General features: G+C 46.4%; 1 protein-coding gene across 1 annotated transcript in view; it reads right to left on the minus strand.

The window, feature by feature from the left end:
* The window catches only part of LTBP1 (latent transforming growth factor beta binding protein 1), a gene marked incomplete at its 3' end in the record, with an annotated part of 310,157 nt that overhangs the window by 161,840 nt on the left and 131,104 nt on the right, over positions 1 to 17,213 (minus strand). The window lies entirely within an intron of this gene.

The raw sequence follows: 17,213 nt of genomic DNA on the forward strand, positions 1-17,213 counted from the left end.
AAAAAATCCAGCCGGGCATGGTAGCGCATGCCTGTAATTCCGGCTACTTGGAAGGATCGCCAGAGCCCAGCAGGTTGAGGCTGCGGTGGCCAGGAGCAGCCACTGCACTCCAGTCTGGGCTTCAGAGTGAGACTTCAACTCAAAAAAAAAAAAAAAAGTAAGATAACTCTGGGAACTGGCAAGAGACCAGCAAATTCAAACATGCATTCAAAAAACCACACCCTCCTCATTTACTCTAAAACTCCTTTAAGTTTTAAATTGGCTTTTGACTTCCCCCCAGTGAGGGGATTTAAGTCCTTATGGCTGAGACGTTCAACGCTGAACAGGACGTGTGTTACAGGTTGCAACCAGGCCCCAGACCATTCTAAGGCACGCGGGCGGGCGCTCCATTCAGTTTCCTTTGAAAGAGAAACACAGCCTCCAACCTCGTGGGCCCAGCCCAGCTCCAACCTTTTATCCCGCTCCAGACAAGCTGTGCTTCCTTTGGGCCACCATGGAGTCATTCTGTTTCTGGCCAAGTTCTTCTGGGAACTTTGATTTTAAAAACTAAGCAAGAAAAATACAGAGTCATCTGTAAGCCTGTGAGATGTTTCAGGCCAATCGTTTTCTGACCTGACTTATCAGGTCGATGATACATCACCACGCAATATATCACTGGAGTTGGGCAAAGTCATCCTTTGATCCCCAGTGTAAAGCAGAGCCAACCAAAGTACAAAAGGGAACACACTGTGCATACTTGGAAATCACAGTAAATATTTTCAGAGTAAAACATAATAAAGATAGGCTAATCCCATTTACATGCTGTCTTTCTCCTCCAAAATGGGTTTTTAGATAAGACAACATCATAGAGCTCTAGGGCGACAGGGAAAACTCACCTCCTCTTATAAATGAAGAAATTAAGACTTAAAAACAAGCTGTGGTCAAGTGACAGGACCAGGTCTCCCAGGCCAGGCGTGGTGGTTCACGCCTGTAATCCCAGCACTTTGGGAGGCTGAAACAGGAGGATTATTTGAGCCCAGGAGTGCAAGACCAGACTAGGCAACATAGCAAGATCTCGTCTCTACAAAAAAAATTAAAAAGTTAGCCAAGCGTGGTGTGTGCCCATAGTTCCAGTTACTGGGGAAGCTGAGGTGGGAGGAGTGCCCAAGCCCAGGAGGTCGAGGCTGCAGTGAGCCAAGATCGTGCTACTACATGCCAGCCTGGGCAACAGAGGGAGACCCTGACAAAAAAATAATAATAAAAAGTAAAGAGCTCAGGTTTCGCAAAAGACTCACAGCCAATATCAGCTGGAGATAATGCTGTAAAATAAGTATTTAACTCGATACGTGGAAATCTCAGATTTTAAAAATACAATTTCAACAGACAAATTCAAAACTAGGTGCAGGACTTGAGCAGACATGTCTCCAAAGAAGTTGCACAAATGGCCAATAAGCACACGAAAAGGGTCCAGCATCAACACTCATTTGCAAAATGCAAATAAAGCCCATGAGATATCGCTTCACACCACCAGGATGACTGTGACTTTTAAAAAAAGGGAAAATAACAAGTGTTGCTGAAGACGAGGAGAAAGTGGACCCTCCCGTGCTGTTGGGGGAATGTAGGATGGACTGCCTCTGCGGAAGAACCTGGCAGCATTAAAGAAAGTAGACACAGGATTACCACATGACCAAGCAATTCCACTTCTGGGTATACAAGGGGGACCCCCAAAAAATCCCAAAATTATCTTTTGGAGAGCAGGCCCCTTGTAGTCCAGGCTTCCTCTGCTGGGTGAATGTTCTAGGAACCCATTGGCCTCAATGGACCAGCAGCTGTTGTAAGAGACTGCTTTGGCTTTAGTGAATTTTTTTGGAGATTCTTTCAATGTGTTTGTTCATTTCATGATGGGTGATTTACAAGCGCACCTGCCCGCACTGCGTTGAATGTTCGGCAGTTTTTAACCAAAACCAGAATGACCCCCATGTCCCACCCTCCCTATTCACCCAATCTTATCCCAATCTTTTGGGGTTTCCCCAGATGAAAGAAGTCTTCAAGGGAAACATTTTGCCAATGAGAAAGAGGTGAAACAAAAGACAGCAGACGCACTGAAAGGCGTCAAAATGGATACGTTCAAAAACTGGTCTGAACAGTGGAAAAAAGTGCCTCAATAGGCGTATTGAGGCTGGGCTCAGGGTCTCAGCCTGTAATCCCAGCATTTTGGGAGGCCGAGGCGAGTGGATTGCCTGAGCCTGCGGGTTTGAGACCAGCCAGGCAACTTGGCGAGACTTCATCTCTACAATAAGTCAAAAATTAGCCAGGCATGGTAGCGTGCGCCTGTAGTTCCAGCTACTTAGAAGGTTGAGGCGGAAGGATCGCTGGAGCCCAGCAGGTTGACACTGGGGTGGCTGTGAGTGTGCCACTGCACTGCAGCCTGGACAATGGAGTGAGAGACTCCAACTCAAAAAAAAAAAAAGTGCATTGCGTCAATCGGAGCGTACTTTGAAGGAGACAGACGTTTAAATGTGGAAGAATAAATGCACAATTTTTCATAAATAAATTTCGGCTTTCTGGGCCCCCTCAGATGCTCCTAAAATTCAAAACAAGGGCTCAAACAGATGCTTGTACACCAATACTCAGAGTAACATTATTTACAGTCACCAAAAGGTGGAACCAAGCCAAGTGTGCATCAACACATGAGTGGATCAACACAATGTGGTCTGCCATGCAACAGAACACTATTTAGCCCTAAAAGAAAGGACATTCTCATGCAGGCTACAGTATGAATGAACCCTGAAAACATACGAAGTGAAATAAGCTAGCCACAGAAAGACACGTCCCAGGATACTCAAATTCATAGAGACCAGAAGTAGATCAGAGATTCCCAGATGCTGGGGGCAAGAGGACGGGGGAACTGTCGTGGAATGGATAGAGAGTTTCTCTTTGGGATGAGGATGAGTCCCGGACATGGCAGTGGGGAGGGCTGTACAGCACCATAAACATACTCAATGCTGCTGAAACAGATGCTTCAAGTAGAGTGATACACTGTATATTATGTTTTACTGCCACTAAAGGAAAAGCAGGTACAATTGGGGGAAAAAAACTCAGTCATGTAAATTACATATTCAGTGTCCTCAGGAAGATCAATCATAGATAATCCCAGACTGATGGGATTAGGAGCAGGTGTCCCGTTCAAGCAAAACGCACAAAAGAAGCAACTGTGAAAATTCCAAGTGTTCTGGGCAAGATGGCCAAGACAGGGGAACTGTTGTAAGAGTTTCTGGGCAGGTGAGGGGAACGTCTTTGCTTGCTAGGACGTCTAGGACCGTCTCTCCATCCCAAAGTGGATGCCTTACAAGCATGATATACACCGTGGTCCAGTCAACCTAGAGTGTTTTGACCACAAAGAAGTCTTTGCTTTTTTTTGCAACAAGTTAAATAATATGTCAGACTTCTAACGGTTGGATAGAGTTTTCTTTCCAACTTGGCATAACGACCCTTCAAAAGACACGAGCACCGATGTGTGACTTAGAGCTCACAAACCCGCAGCCTCCCGAGGTGCTCTGCTGACTTCAACCCGTGAGGACAGTGTTGTTCAAATAAATATGCTCAGCATTCGCACCTTGTCCAACAGCACCACTCAGACACGCAGCAAGGAGAATCCACAGGGGCAACAGTTAGGGTTGAGAACTGACTTCCATCCCTGATCGCTTCTAAGCTGTGCAAAAAACACCTCACGTGCTAAGTGGCTTCTCCTTCATTACTTCTTGCTTCTGTTTCCAGAGAATCTTCAGAAGGAAGGCCAATGACATCCCAAACCGTCTCAAGCTTCATACCATGCTGAAATGCAGCATGGTCATCTCACATAACTTTGTGAAATGTAAACCAAGCCTCCAGAAGCCTGGGTCCAGTTGATTAGGCTGTACATGAGCAAGGATGGCTGGGAAGGCAAACCGTGAGACTGTGCCCAGTCCCATCACCAAAAAGAGAACATATGTGACAAAATGCTGGAGGTTTCGTCTAGAGTCTTGAGATGAAGAGGGAGGGTTTTCCAGGGATCGGGACAAAACATCAGAGAGACGGTCTAAGATGTTATCTGATAGGGAAAAAATGGCAATGCTCAGAGCAGGGTTTTTCAAGGTCGGGTCTGATGTTATGGACAAGTGGGGCCCAAATGATTCTTTGCTGTGGGCTGTCCTACCCACCATAGGATGTGTAACAGCACCCCCGGCCTCTGCCCACGAGCATCCTCTAGTTTGGGCAGCCAAAATGTCTCTTGGTGTGGCCAAATCTCTCTCCTTGGGCCAGGGGAGGGAATCTGCCCCAGCTGAGAACCATCAGAAAGACAGACAGCTTTTCCCTTTCCATCAGAAGGAGCTGAGCGTGCATCCACTATGGATATGCCAGGTGGATCGGGCAGAACAGCGGGGACTCAGAGTCAAGCCCCAGACCACGTGGGAAACAGGCAGAGGCCAGAAAGAGAAGGAAACGTCATGAGGTTGTGGTGACGCAGGAAGGGAAAGTGACAGCCTTGCCACACCAGCGGATGAATTCCTCTTCACTCTATTTTCTGATCACTCAGTTTTTCTCTGCTCCAAGTGCTCTCAAGCATCATGCTCCTGAGTAAGAGTCAAGGCACTTCAGGTAGGCAAGTCCAGCGCAGAGGTCAGGTGTTATCAGAAAGGATGATGGCAGAATGACAGGTGCGAACTCACTGGCATCATTCGAGTGATTCACTGGCATATTCTCTTATTAAAGATTGTGTTTTTGAGCATCACCAAAGTGTTTAAAACTAATCACAAACAGGACTTAACTAGAATAAGGCTGAATCTATGCAGACATATCTCCCCTTCTGCCTCTCCTGGAAGAACAACCAGCTATCTGTCCTAAGACGAGGAAGCCAAGAGTGTCATCTTTGCATGTAAGAACACACTATGGGCAGTTGGTAAGGTTTTCTTGAGACACGGTGCGGACCACGGAAGGGAACTTTTGTCTCAGGGTCTGGGCTCCATCCCAAAGCTGAGGATGAGGAAGCAATGGTCAATTACTCCCTAGGATGCTAGAACCAGCTTGTGCCATCGGAGCAGAGAAGGCAAACATTCTCCAGCAGAAAGCTCGACACATACCCCCTCAGAATTCAGGGGACACGGTGAACAGACAGACTTTCCTACTATTCTGAAGGCAGGTGGCAGCCAGAGCAAGCTGAGATAGCAGGCTGCATTAGGAAGACAGGCTGCACCCCAGCATTTAACATGGCAGTGACGCACGAGCTCCCCGCAGGGTAGAGCCTTCCTGGGTGACCATGCCCGAGAGGCTATCTGGAAGGGGAGGAAACCTCAGCTTTAAGAAGGACAGGAACTGAGGTGAGAGCTGAAAAAGGTGGACATATTTCGAACACATGGTTGAATCTCTTTTGACATTTATAAATCATTTCCTAATACAAGATCAGGTTCCATAGGAACTCAATAAATAAATATCATTAATTCATGATAATCATACATCTTTGTGAAACCATTACTTACTGTGGATGAATAATAGTTGAGACCTCTGTGACTCAAATTGTGATTGGGTGGGCAGCATCCCCTGGGAGCTGGCTAGAAATGCAGGCTCAGGCCTATCCAGACCTTCTGAATCAGACCCTTCTTTTTTACTTTTTATTTATTTTTCTTTTTATTTTTTGAGTTGGAGTCTCACTCCGTCGCCCAGACTGGAGTGCAATGGCACGCTTCCGACCGCCACGGCCTTTGACCTGCTGGGCTCTGGCGATCCTTTCGCCTCAGCCTTCCAAGTAGCTGGAACTATAGGCGCACGCTACCACGCCCAGCTAATTTTTGATTTATTGTAGAGATGAGGTCTTGCCAAGTTGCTCAGGCAGATCTCAAACCTGCGGGCTCAGGCAATCCACTCACCTCGGCCTCCCAAAGTGCTGGGATGACAGGCTGAGCCACTAAACACGAACCAGACCCTTCTTAAAATCAGATTTTAAGAAGATCTACCAAGGTGATTCCTATGGATATTCAAGGGTGATGAGCACTATCTTCTATGACAGGTAAATCCACCTCTCTTTTCAGAGGCTTCCCTGAGTCACTGATAACCTCTGGCAAATACACACCAGTAGCCGGGCTCGGTGGCTCAGCCTGTAATCCTGTGCCTTGGGAGGCTGAGGTGAGTGGATTGCCTGAGCCCGCGGGTTCGAGACCCCCCTGGGCAGCAAGACCTCATCTCTACAATAAATAAAAAAAAATCAGCCGAGCGTGGTAGTGCATGCATGTAATTCTGGCTACTTAGAAGGCTGTGGTGGAAGGATTGCCGGAGCCCAGCAGGTCGAGGCTGTGGTGGCCGGGAGCAGTCACTGCACTCTAGTCTGGGCAACAGAGTGAGACTCCAACTCAAAAAAAAAACACACAAGTAGCTACAATTACATCTCCATGATCAGTGAGGAATCATACTCTAAATGACCCAAAGGGACAACCGTGGCAGACATGCATGTCCAGGCTGCAAACACTGGAGACTGCCAGCCTTGACCCTGCCCATGCCTGCCTGGGGTGTGTCGGTGCACTTCCACACCGACTTCTTCTCAACGGGTTGTGATTTGTGAATGAGGATGAAAGAAACCATTCACCAGCCACTACCAAAGTGTCACGTTTTCGTGTCTAGATTTTGTTTTGAGGGAAAGAAGAGCGACGCCTGATTAGACCAGGCCCCAGTTCAGCGGCTGCTGTGGCTGCCTGACCAAGTATTCCCAACTCAGCTATCATCAGAGCAGAACCAATTTCAAATAACCAGCTAAAACCGAGCCCAAACGCTCCATCCCACCCCGGTTTCTAGGACTGACTCTGAGACAAATTGGATACTATGAGTCCCTGGTGCAATATGTTTTTAAGAGTTGATTTCCTTAAATGAGATCCCTCAGAAGTCCGAAACATTCAAGTAACTGCCAGGTAAAAAGAAATACTTCTGGCAGAAAACGCTCTCTAATATGATGGAGTTTGACAGAAGGGAAATGATAATTACTGTGTGAACAGCAGAGTCAGGAGTCTTTGACCAAATAAGGCTATGATTTTTGCAATAAGCGTATTTCAATAAAGGGATATTTTCAGCCTAAAGACTAGCTTCTTTCTGGAAAATGGTAGGATAGAAAGTAAATTTTGTTTCATGCTAATACATCTATTACCCAGTACACAATCCTGGCACAGATATTATGTGTTGTTGTTATTTTCCTCTTCCACTCAACCTCATGGGATGCTCGGCTGTTTCTAATTACCCTCTGTGTACACCCAATAAAACAGCTGGCTCGAGACATTATTAATACCACGAGAAGAGCCAAAGACACATAAATCACCCTTTCTTCAGAAAGGGACCAGGCAGTGGCAGAAGGCGACATATTCTAACCCTGCTAAATAAGACTAGCTAAGAACGTTCCAGAGCACTTCCTCACTTGCCAGGAAAAGGGCCGTGGTCTGCTTCCCTCACTGTGGAAGACTTCAACGTCAAGTTTCCCTGATGAAAACCAGGGTGAGTTTCTGCACTAAGAAAACTTAGGAAGTCCCATGATCCAGGACCTATTCTTATTGAATCTGAAGGGCTCTGAAGCTTGGTCTCGGAGCACACAAATCCCTCATTCCTGCCTAAAGTTGTTTTTGTCCCCCAACAAAAGCCAACACTGCAGTCATGCCAATTTTTCAGCAGTTCTTGCACGAGTCTATATTCAAGATAATGAAGTGGACATGGCAGCCATTCCTGAAGCCCGTGCCTTTCAAACTAAACGGAAAATCAAACTTTCACATGTGCCTCCGTGACGGCATTGCCTGAAATTGACAACGCAGGGGCACCTGGCTCTTCTGATCCTCTTTATTTGTGATATAAGTTAGGAGAATGAATCGCACACAAATTTCCCCACCAACTCTGCCCTTTCCCATTTGGTAGCTATTTTATTTTCTTGGATTGTTTAGCACCAAGATGGCTGTGAGGCTGCCCTCAAAAACATTTTCACATCATTTGTGATGTGAGCCCCAGGTTTGCCATTACTCTCTACTAATTATTCTTTTTCTGCTTGGAAAAACACGACGTGTACACCTGGAGAGTGAAAGTTTGATACAAACATCCCACTTTTATGCTTTAGGTACAAAATTGAGCTCAGCGCATATGTCAGTAAATACTGTGAGAATACGCTGTATCACATTGGTGTGATCACCATATCTATTTCACATCCGGCTTTCTTAAATGGACTCTGACCTAGGGCACAGAAGTAAATGACACAACTTACGGCACAGTGAACAGCATGAAGGAGGATCCCATGTGACAATTATATGTCACTGGAGATACCCCCATCTATTCTGGATGATGACTTTTCTTCCTGACCACAGCTTTTGGCTCCAAAATGCACTACACTGTTTAAATGCTTTCAGCTTCCCCAGCAGGCTTGACAACATGCAAAAGCTTCCTGTATAAGCAGGCCACTCCTCAAGGCAGAGAGGACACGGTGCGACAATGCCATCCCCGCTGTTGGGAACAATACCTGATGTCCTTTTGTGCAAATCTAACCTGTCCAGGGCAAGCTTAAATGTGAACAAGTACCGAGTCCTCTGTACACTCGTACTGGAATACAAAGTTGAAGGAGTCAAAGAAACATCTTTCCACGTCCTTCTTGATGCCACTGTGCTGTTGGGATGGTTCAATAAAGGAGTTGCTGCCTTTGGGGTACAGAGGCAGTATGTCCCATCTAAGGTTCCAAGAGACATAACCACAGTCCCCTCGGCCTCCAACTCCAGAGCAAAAGACAGGGCTTGAGAATTAGAAGAAAAAGACACAGGTCTTCAAGTCGACCCAAGGAGCCCACAGGCACCTTCTGCCTGCTCCTCTCTCATGAGCCTCAGAATAGCTCTCCAGGGAAGGCCGGGCATCAGACAATTCATTTTGCCAGCAGAGAAGTCGAGAAGCAGAGAGGTGAGACCGCCACGCGGCCCTGGAGCCAGCCAATGGGATACCTGAGCTAGACAACCGAGTATCGAGGGACCCGGCAATGACTCGAGGTATAAGAGGAAGGAGAAAAACAGCCCAGGCAGAAAGGCATGAAATGGAACTTAAGATCCTTCCTTAAAAGCATGGCAGAGTTTAGCCATAAGCAGGAACAGCTGTACAAAAGGTAGGACAATCAAGTAACACTTTGCCCCCATTGAAAGTACAGCACAGTCAGCATCAAGAACTCCAAACTCCATGCAAAGCGTTCCAGAAGTCCTTTTTCCTACATCCTGTGGTCAGCGAATATCCTCTTCCCTGACTCCTGAACGCTACACAGACTTCTCAGTTGATTCCGTTCCTTCTGTGACTGTGCTTGCCTGAGGATTCACAGTGACACCATATGAGAGATTGTCTGTGCTCCCAGTACCTGGGCACCCACCTGGACCACTTACAGTCAACACAATGAATGCAGCATCTCCAAATAGAGGCCCTGTACCCACACTGGAGACGCCAAGATGGAGCAGACAGGTCCTTGTTCCCAAGTGGTCCAGACTGCAGCAGAAGAAACAGACGGCTAACAAGGGAAGACAGGCTTTGTACCAGGGTCATCACCTGGCTGTGTCCCAAAAAAGGAGCAGCGTGCATAGAGGCAGCCAGGGGGCCTGGATTCCTGGGAGACCTTTGGTGTCCCTGGAGGCTGGGTCTGGCAGATGTAAAGGACTGGAGACAGAAGAAAGGACCCAGGCCAAAGGAAGCGGGGGGGGGCCAGACAGCGGCCCACCCTGGGGCCCTGCAGGCTATGAGAAACCTTCGAAAATTTTCCAAAGATCACCCCACTTGCTGAAGCCAGCAGACTAGGAATCATATACACATGTTGTGACACCATGTTCCAGACTCCAGGGAATGCTGAAAGGTCATTTATCCCAGGCTGGCCTCGCGTAACCCTTTAAGGAACCCCAATTCCTCAGATGATACAGAACAGACACAGCTTAAGGGGAACAGCTGATCACATGTGCCTCTCTCTTAGACACAGCAAACCACTGAACCTTTGACCTAAGGTTCAATCTTTTTTTTAAGGTTAAAAAAACTGTATTGGAAAGTCTAAAATGATTGTGGTAAATGGAACAGCTAGGTCGTACAGGAACAGTTTTTAAAAACCGTCCTGGCTACATACATCCCTTCTTATGCATCCACCTGGATGCCCCTCATCACTTCTACGCAGGCATCTTCCTCAACAAAACCGGGCCACATTCCCCCCACAAACCTCTTGGGGTTAACCTACTCTCTCTCCTTGTTTCAAGTGACCCCTGGGATGACCTTTCTCTGCAACCCTCCTCTACCCAGGATCCTGCCCTACACACACACACATACACACACACACACACACACATACATGCACACAAGCATCCTACACCTCCACTCCCAAGCAGGAACCAATTTTGTTTCCCTTCATTAAAAACAAGTGTCATCCCCAAATCACGTGAGCTGCCTTATATAAAAGAACAGGGGAGAAAGGTGACACTGCCTTTTTGGTTACTTTTTTTTTTTTCAGTTGGAGTCTCACTCTGTTACCCAGACTGGAGTGCAGTGGCCACTCCTGGCCACTGCAGCCTCGACCTGCTGGGCTCCGGCGATCCTTCTGTACTCATTTTTAGGTCTAAGCCCATTGAGTCTGCAGTCACCCTGGGACCTTTTCTCACTCAGAGGACAAGGTGTGCCCGCTTTGTTCCTCGGTGTCAAATCTCTTTATCTATTGTATTCATGAGATTCCCTGATACAATACCAGCTGATGAAGTCTAACCTGTGACGACAGGTAGGAAAAGGATGCTGTCTCCTGACATCAGCTTCTTGGAGGCACTCCACAGTTTAGACAAAACGAAAAGCACATCACACGTCACATAGTCAGAGACCGTGTCCCAGAGCTCACTTCCCACTTCCTCGGGTCTCTGCCCAAATGTCACCTCCCCAGAGCACCCTCCCAGGGCTGCCAAAGACAACACACCCATTCTCTAGCACTCTCCCAACTGCCCCTTCCCTCATGGTTCTGACCATGACCTGACCTCACACCATACACGATGGTGCTCACAGGGTGTTTTGGTGGTCTATAGCAGACAGTAGTTTATCACAGACCATTTTTAATTTATTTTTCTTTGAGTTGGAATCTTACTCCATCACCCAGGTTAGAGTGCAGTGGCATGCTCACGGTCACCCCACTGTTGATCTGCTGGGCTCTGGAGATCCTTGGGCCTCAGCCTCCCAAGTAGCTGAAACTACAGGGGTATGCTACCATGCCCGGCTCATTTTTTGATTCATTGTAGAGATGAGGTCTTGCCAAATTGCCCAGGCTGGTCTCAAACTCGTGGACTCAGGCAATCCTCTCACCTCGGCCTCACAAAGTGCTGAGATTACAGGCTTGAGCCACCGTGCCCAGTCTTGATTTTATTTTTAATTGCGTTAAAATACATGGACCATAAGCTTCACCATCTGAGCCATGTTTCAGTGTACAGTTCAGGAGTGCTAAGTATATTCACAGTGCTGTGCACCCAATCCCCCCAATTTTTCATCTTACAAAACCGAAACTCTACGCACCTTATACCACAGCTGCCATTCCATCCCTTGAGTCCCTGGCGACCACCACCTTCCTTCACTATGAATCTGGCTATTCTAGGAAGCTCCCGTACATGGAATCAGATGGGATCTGTCTTTTCTGTGACGTCCTCAGGGGACATTCACGTTGTTACCATGTTTTTTGTTTTATTTTTACTGTTGGAGAAGGAAGGCATGGACTTTGTCTATTTTGTTCACTGCCTAACCCAATCCCTGGTACATAGTATGTGCTCAATAAATATCTGCTGAATGAATGAATGCTCCTAATACCAGCCTTTGTGGGTACACTGCAGCTTACAGAGAATAAAAAAGGAAATGTTCTACATTTATTCAGCATAAGAAAATAAAGTGATTTGCTAAGACTAAGTATATTTGGAAGTCATTTCTTTGACAAGTTCTTGGCATTCAAATTGCCCAAATGAAAAGCAACCACTTTCTTTTAGATTATACAGAATCCTCTTCAAAAAAGGAAGATATGCCTTGTTCAGTGCATTAAGGGGGAAATACATTCACCAGTTCATCAAAGAATGACATGCTGGTATTTTTGTTCATTTCTGTGCTGGATAAACACCAGGGGGCCCAGGGCCAGGCACAGTGGCTGGCACCTATTATCCCAACACTTTGGGAGGCACAGGCGAGAGGATTGCTTGAGCCAAGAGTTCAAGACCAGCACAGGCAACATAGAGAGACCTCATCACTACAAAAAAAAAAGAAAATCAAAAAATTAGCCAGGCATGGTGGCATGTGCCTGTAGTCCCAGGTACTTGGAAAGCTGAGGCAGGAGGATTGTCTAGTCCGTGGAGGTTGAGGCTGTTATGAACTGTGATTGTGCCACTACCCTCCAGCCTGGGTGACAGAGTGAGACCCCAACTCAAAAGACAAACAAACAGGAAAAAAAAAAGTACAGGATCTAAACAACAACAAGCGGCCAAGGACAAAAGACTCAGTGACTGAACTAAGTTGCCAGAAAAAACCCTAAATGGTTCCCCACCCTTGAGCAGTTTTGTGGGTTAATTTAACACCTCAACAAGAGGACATTTCCCCCCACCTTGGGAGAAGATGTATCATGAGCTTGGCAACACAGCAGCTTTGAGCCCTCATCAAAGCACCGCAGGAAGAAGTAGTTTGGAACAACAGGTGGCAAGGCTTTCAGCATAGAGAACCAGACAAACCCCAGGACAGCTGAAGGAGGCTGGAGGCTGTCACTGACTACTGAGCCTCTTAAAACACGAGCACCCTACCTAAAAAACCTCTCTCTCTCTTTTCCAAAATAAAAAACACCAACTTCTCCTTTTCAGACAATGTAGTTCTGAAAGAGTCAAATCCAAATTCCCGAGCTTGGAATTTCAAGGTGCCCACAGCTGGGTCCCAGGCTACCTTCCCACACTTGCTGTCCTCCGTGATGGCCTTGCATGTGGCCTACAGGTAAATGAAATGACTCCCAGTTCCCAGAAGCCACCTCGGCCTTCTCGCCTCCATGCCTGATTCTGATGGACACATTCTTCCCTCCCACACCAGCCTCTCTCTCTCTCCACTCCTCCTCCATTTTTCTTTCGGAGCATGCCAACATTTCAAGGGCTACTGCTCCCTCCAGCCACCCTCAGGCAAGGTGTGTCTATCTCCTCGGCCCCCCAGGGAGATAACACATTTAGGAGTTGAGATAGCATGGTGAGCTCAATGCCGCTGCCACCCCTTTTCTCTCTAAGTATCCTCCCTTGGGGAAAAGTGTTTGCTCTCCTCTCTGGGCTCTGACTAGGAGCTTCTTAACTTGGGGTGTTTTACACATTCTCATCTCCTCCACAAACCACATGCCCTTAGAGGGCAATTTTAAGGATTTGCTTATCTTGGAAAATCTCCTGCTGCGTTTTAGACACAATCACTTAATACGTGGTCGTAGGCCACTAAAGTCTTGCTACCCATGCCTGCCAATTATGGATACTACCACTTACCTCTCATGGGCAGTAAGCATCAAATAAAATAATGCATAGGAACATACTTCTTGAATTATCAAATGCTCTTATTCTTTTCTTTTTTGTCGCCCAGTGGCATGATCATAGCTTACCGCAGACTCAAACTCCTAGGCTCGAGCAATCTTTTTGCCTCAACCTCCCAAACAGATGGAATGACAGGTCTGTGCCACCATGTCCGGCTAATTTTTTTATTTTTTATTTTGTAGAGATGGGGTTTTTGCTATGCTGCCCACACTGGCCTCAAACTCCTGGCCTCAAGCGATTCTCTCACTCTGCCTTCCAAAGTGCTGGGATTACAGGCGTGAGCCATCACACCTGTCCTATCCAATCCTTTTTTAAAAGTATCCAATTGGTGCTAATGCAACATGAGTCTTTCGTGACTCCTCAGAGAAAGCAGAATCGTATAAGCCAAATGTGATATTTTAGCAGGCATGTCTGCTTCTCAACATCTCTGCAAGTAAGTTATGCCAAGTGACAGTGTTCTTGCCTTTGAAATATTCTAGTCGTAACAACATGAGTTCATACGTTCTCCATGTCAGAGGAACTTGAAACTTTATAAACAACCTAAAAATCCCAGAAGTTTACATTCATTATATCCCTATAAAATGTTAAGAATCCATTAAAACAACAACGGTGAACTTGCTGGTTCACCCAACAAGAGATATTGGTTCTGTGTTTTAAGAAGGCAGAGACAAGGAGAACAAGAAGGCAGAACTCAGACAGCTGCAAAAAAAAAAAAAGGGCAGGGGGGGCAGGTATGGTGGCTCATGCCTGTCATCCCAGCACTTTGGAAGGCGGAGACGAGAGGACTGCCTGAGTCTAGGGGTTCAAGATCACTCTGGGCAACTTGGCGAGACCCTGTCTCTACAAGAAATCAAAAAGAGTAGCTGGGTGTGGTGGTGCACCCCTGTGGTTCCAGCTACTTGGAAGGTTGAAGTGGTAGAATCGCCTGAGCAAAGTAGGTTGAGGCTACAGTGGCCGTGAGCATGCCACTGCACTCCAGACTGGGTGATAGAATGAGACTCCTACTAAAAAAAAAAAAAGGGCATTATAGGCCAGGCGCAGTGGCTCATGTCTGTAATCCCAAGGCAGAGGGATTGCTTGAGGCCAGGAGTTTGAGACCAGCCTGGGCAACATAGCAAGACCTCATCCCGGCCCAAAAAAAAAAAAAAAAAATTAGCCAACATGTTGGTGAGTGCCTATAGTCCCAGATACTTGGGAGGCTGAGGTGGAAGGATCTCCTGAGCCCAGGAGGTCGAGGTTACGGTGAGCTGTGATCATGCCACTGTACACTGGGCAACAGAATGAGAACTCGACTCAAAAGAAAAAGTCATTATAATTAGAAATTTGCTTTACAGGCAACACCATTTAATGTAAATATTTGTGTTACCGGAACAATATCCATTGGAAAAATTGAGTTTATTCTAGAATCTCAGAGTACTTACCTCAGACAGCATCTCCATTAGGAGATGCCACTTTTGGAGCCCCAGGAGAGGGAGATTATACTTCTTATTTCTCCCACTGAATACTCAGGCACAGAGACGATGAGCTTAACAGTCATGCAAAAAGTACCTGCCGCCTCTCATACCCGCGCAGCCTGACTTACAGTCACCACAGATCGAAGACTAACAGGGAAGAAGCATAAATGAAGGAGGGAGCTATCCCACGAGCTCACAAAAGACCTCCCTTGACCTAACTATTAGCACCTGCACTTTATGGACAGGGTGAGTTGGGATCACAGATGGGGTGAGTTGGGACCACAGTGCCAAGACCTGCCTGATGGCTGGAATGAAGTCAGGATTCAAACCCAGGTCTGTGAGACTCTCAGATGCCTTCTCTGTTATACCATCCGGCCTTTCCATAAGACCCAACTCCATGAGGTCCTTTACCTTGTCCCCCTGCTACCCCAGGGAGGTTAAGTGAACAGGTGACACAGTAGACCTGTGTTCTGGTCTCAGCAAACTGACCTGCCATGTAACCAAGGCAGGCTCACTTAATGCCCTGTACCTAAGTTTCCTTATGAAAAAACGGTGACGCTAATATCTGCTCCCCTTCCTTCAAATAAATGTAAGTCACAATGCAGATACTGAAAGTTATTTCTGTTGTTCCGGTGATCAAAATGGATGGCTTAATTGGGCTGCCTCAACTGTGAAGTCTACATGGTTTTCCTTGTATTGTTTTGACTCCTTGGAACAAGGATCAGCAAACCATGGCACACGAGCTAGGCTGGGCCCACTGGATGTTTCAGTAATGCAGCATAACAGAAATTGTATGGCCCACAAAGTCTAAGACATACGTTATATGACCTAGCCTTTTCCAGAAAACATTTGCCAGTCTCCACCTTTGAGTGTCCTTAACTGTCAGAGGACAAAGAGAGTGGCCAACACGCGATGACACATTCTCAATTTTCCTCAAACTGAACTATTTTCCGTACATATCCTACCTGTCAAAAGATTTAATATATTGCAAACAAATATATGAAGAGACAGAAGAAAAAATTAGAAAACCACCTTTTTGTAAATAATAAAATTACATTAAGCCAGCAAAGTCCCCAAAAGATATATGTCTAAAAATGAATTTTTAAAAATGTCTATATCTTCAAAGAATCACCATCTATAAGTTCTACAAAATTATCATTCTTCAGTAAAGAAAATTATAAAACATGTCCCTCAAACTGGCCAAGATCTTAACTGAAGCATAAACAGGAGAAAGAACTAGCTCAGGACATAAATGAAATATTTCCCGTCGTTTTCAGCATGAAACTATTTATTACTATGGCCCCTCCCCACCCCGCCCGCTTTTTAAAAAAATATCAAACTACCTTTCCAACCCTTCTGTGGAGAGTGGTGTTCCGAGGGCGACATGCCTTTGAAAATAACGTTGCCCGATTCTACATTTCGAACAAGGCTGAGTGTGCTCTGTTCCTAAACGTCTGGTCCAGCGCCAGAGAGGAAAGTGTGCGGCGTGTTTTAACAAGTCGACTTCCTCTGTTTCTCAAAGCCTTTGAATATTTCATTTCAAAGTGCACACACTGCAAGCCAAAAAATTGCCACCCATTCGAGCATTGTGTCGGTGCTACTGTAAAGATCTACGATAAACGCAGGAGGAAGGAGCAGACGTGGTTGCTGACGGTGGTGGAGTGGAGGTACAGCAAGCCACAGTGCCCATCCTGACACTGCGGATGGTCCCTGCCCCTCCAAGAAAGCCAGAAGATAATATGACTTACTGCTGATAAAAAAAAGTCATAAGATTTTAGAGATAGGCTACATGGCAGAAGTTATTCAATCTAATCTCACCTATTTTGTGAATGAGAAAAAGCGAGACCCAGAAACATTAGCTGGCATGCCCTGCAGCTGGGGACTAGCTGGTAGGTAGCACCGGGACCAGAACCCAGCCCCCTAACCATTAGTTCAGCACACACTTCCCCTCAGACGCGGCTTCCTGCCCTGCCAAACATGGTGTGCCATTTGGCACCTAGCAGCTAAATTCTTTTTAAAATATGCCCAGAGCACCCCTCTCGTGGCCAGGAAACTCACAATGTCCTTTTAAATCATATCTATGGGCACATGTTTTTTCCAAGCATCCATGATCAAAAAATACGGCTTCAACCTCATACGGATTAGGAGTCACAATAAAGCAGAAGAATGATCCAGGAGCTAATAAGTTCAAGGTGCCCCGTGTATTTTGTCTTGATGGAAATCA

Source organism: Carlito syrichta, unplaced genomic scaffold, assembly GCF_000164805.1.
Source record: "Carlito syrichta isolate Samal-C Ts95f unplaced genomic scaffold, Tarsius_syrichta-2.0.1 Scaffold222157, whole genome shotgun sequence".
Classification (NCBI taxonomy): domain Eukaryota; kingdom Metazoa; phylum Chordata; class Mammalia; order Primates; family Tarsiidae; genus Carlito; species Carlito syrichta.